The 2,389-nt window shown below is 34.3% G+C and overlaps 1 long non-coding RNA gene across 1 annotated transcript; it reads left to right on the top strand.

Annotated features, from left to right (window-relative positions):
• Positions 1–411: 411 nt before the first annotated feature.
• Positions 412–1,259, top strand: LOC104226613 (uncharacterized). Its single transcript, XR_710883.2, has 2 exons — positions 412–723; positions 827–1,259. It is a non-coding gene; the product is annotated as an uncharacterized lncRNA (long non-coding RNA).
• The last annotated feature ends 1,130 nt before the right edge of the window (positions 1,260–2,389 follow it).

Here is a 2,389-nt window from a genome sequence, read left to right as displayed (position 1 = left end):
ACACATGCATAACTGGATCAAGGCTCAATGTCTATCCAAAACAAAGTTCAATAACTACTTGTGTTTTTGGGAAGCAAATGGAGTTGCCAATTTAATGGCAAAAACAAAAGTTCCTAATCTGTTTTTGGGAGTCCAATGTTCTATCTTGTGTTTCTGCTTTTAAAAAGGACAAGCTAGGAAGTAGGAACTAGGTGTCCTAGAGTTGTTCCAGTTTGTAATAACTCTAGTAATGACTCTTTGTTTGTTTGAATAAATTAATAAAACTACTCAGGTATTATTGAATATAGTATTTAGAAAGGCTCTGTTACACTATTGGTATTTTTGAGTCCCTATCATTATACTATTAAATATTTGTTCGTTTATTAAGACCTGACCCACCCAATTCAATAATCAATACCCAATTACACCAGCCTCACTTAAATGAAAACCCTCGTTTGTATCAATTCGATTTCATAATCTATTTCATCTCTAGACTGAAATTGTTTCCTCCATATTTTGGTGTTTCCTCCATATTTGAACTTGAATTCGCCCATGGCTGGTCGATTTTGTTTCTTTCCCTTATCAATTTAGGCTGTATTATACTAGTGGATAAGTGGGTGCTCAATGTCTGAATCTAGTTGTTCTTCGAAAAAGAGGTGCTTTTGTGGTAATATTTCCAACCACTTCACTTCAACCACTGTGTATAACCCTGGTAGGAGATTCTATAAGTGCGCGAAACCTGGAGTAAGTGATATATATCTACATATTTATATAATTTTGACATTTATAACAAATTTTCAATTTTGTTAGTTTTCTCATTATATGTTTTCTGGATTTTGTTTGTAAGAATGAATCATGTGGTTTTTGGGAGTGGCAAGACGAAGTCTTACCGGACAGAGTTTTGGTTGTAATTAACAATTTCAAGTCGCAAGTTTGATATTGCTCAAGTTCAACTTAATACCCTGAATATGGCATTGGATGCGTGCAAGATTGAAAGGGATAGACTGATGGAAAAAGTGGATGCATTAGAGGCAATAAATATTGTTGAAGTGAATAAAGCAAGAGAGTTGGAAGAAAAAGTGTTGAAGTTGAAGATGTTCATTATAATTTCATTTGCGCTATTTGTTGGATTTGTTGCGTCTTTCTTGATGAAGTGAAGCTCTGAATATGTAGTATTGTGTTGGTGGACACTATGTAGTATTTTGGAATGAAGTTTTTGATTTCATTACTATATTTTGTATTATGGATGAAGTTAATTGCAATGAAGTTTTTGATTTCAATTAGATTGCATCAATTAGTGTCTTTGCATTATGTAGTAATTAGTTTTGTTGCACCAGAATACGCATGCATATTTCAGGTTTACTGTATATTTCATAACTGCTGAACTGCAGAACATTGCAATTGCAGTAATTTGCAAGTTTGCTGCATATTTCAAGTGAACACAACTGCTGAGCTGCAGAATATTGCAACTGCATTAATTTACAAGTTTGCTGCATATATACTGCATATTTCACAACTGCAGAACTGCAGAATATACCAACTGCATTAATTTGCAAGTTTGCTGACATTTTCAATTGATCACAACTGCAGACTACACCTGCATATTTCAGCTGCTTACCAAGTATAATTCCAGAACATTACAATCCAAATCTAAACTATAAATGAGCAAGACATAAGTATATAACAGTAGAACTATCATAATTTAAAAGTCATGATCAACACAATAGCAAAATAAAGGCAACTTCATTGACATTAAACATTAACCATCTAAAATATACTGTCACAACAGTAAATACATGTCTTGATAATTGGATGACATTCTATAACCGCAAAAACTTACACTACTAAATTATAAGATGACATCCATTTCAAGTTTTAGTACCAACAACATATTCACCATTAAATACTACAAAAGTATTGTTGGATTGCAATAATTACATCCCAAAAACTAAAACAAATAAAAGTGAATATGATATATTTACCATGCCACAGGTCCTTGCATTATGGTCTGATTGACCACATTTACCACAAGTCATGACCCTATTCTTTTTGGACAAAGACCACCCTCCTTGCTTTTTAATTGCTTCATTCTTCTCCTTGTCCCTCTTAACCTTTGGCATGCCAGCCATCTTCATAAAATCTGGTGGTTCCATTACTTGGGAAGGTTCAATTTTCCAAAAAAATTCACCTGGAACACGCTGTAACTTGTGTTTATAAGTCAATAAGTATGCCTCCTTGCTAAACCACCAATGCATTCCTGTTAGTGGGTCTATATTCTTATGGAGCATAGTTGCAATAGCATGAGGGCATGGGATTCCACTAAGACCCCATGCCCTGCAAGTACACATCCCCAAATACAGCCTAACACAATGTTTATCATCCCCCCCCCTCATACACTTTATACCCATTG

The sequence above is a fragment of the Nicotiana sylvestris genome, chromosome 1 (genome assembly GCF_000393655.2).
Source record: "Nicotiana sylvestris chromosome 1, ASM39365v2, whole genome shotgun sequence".
Taxonomy (NCBI): Eukaryota; Viridiplantae; Streptophyta; class Magnoliopsida; order Solanales; family Solanaceae; genus Nicotiana; species Nicotiana sylvestris.
Note: the sequence above shows the minus strand (reverse complement) of the source record. Positions and strands in the feature narration are given on the sequence as shown.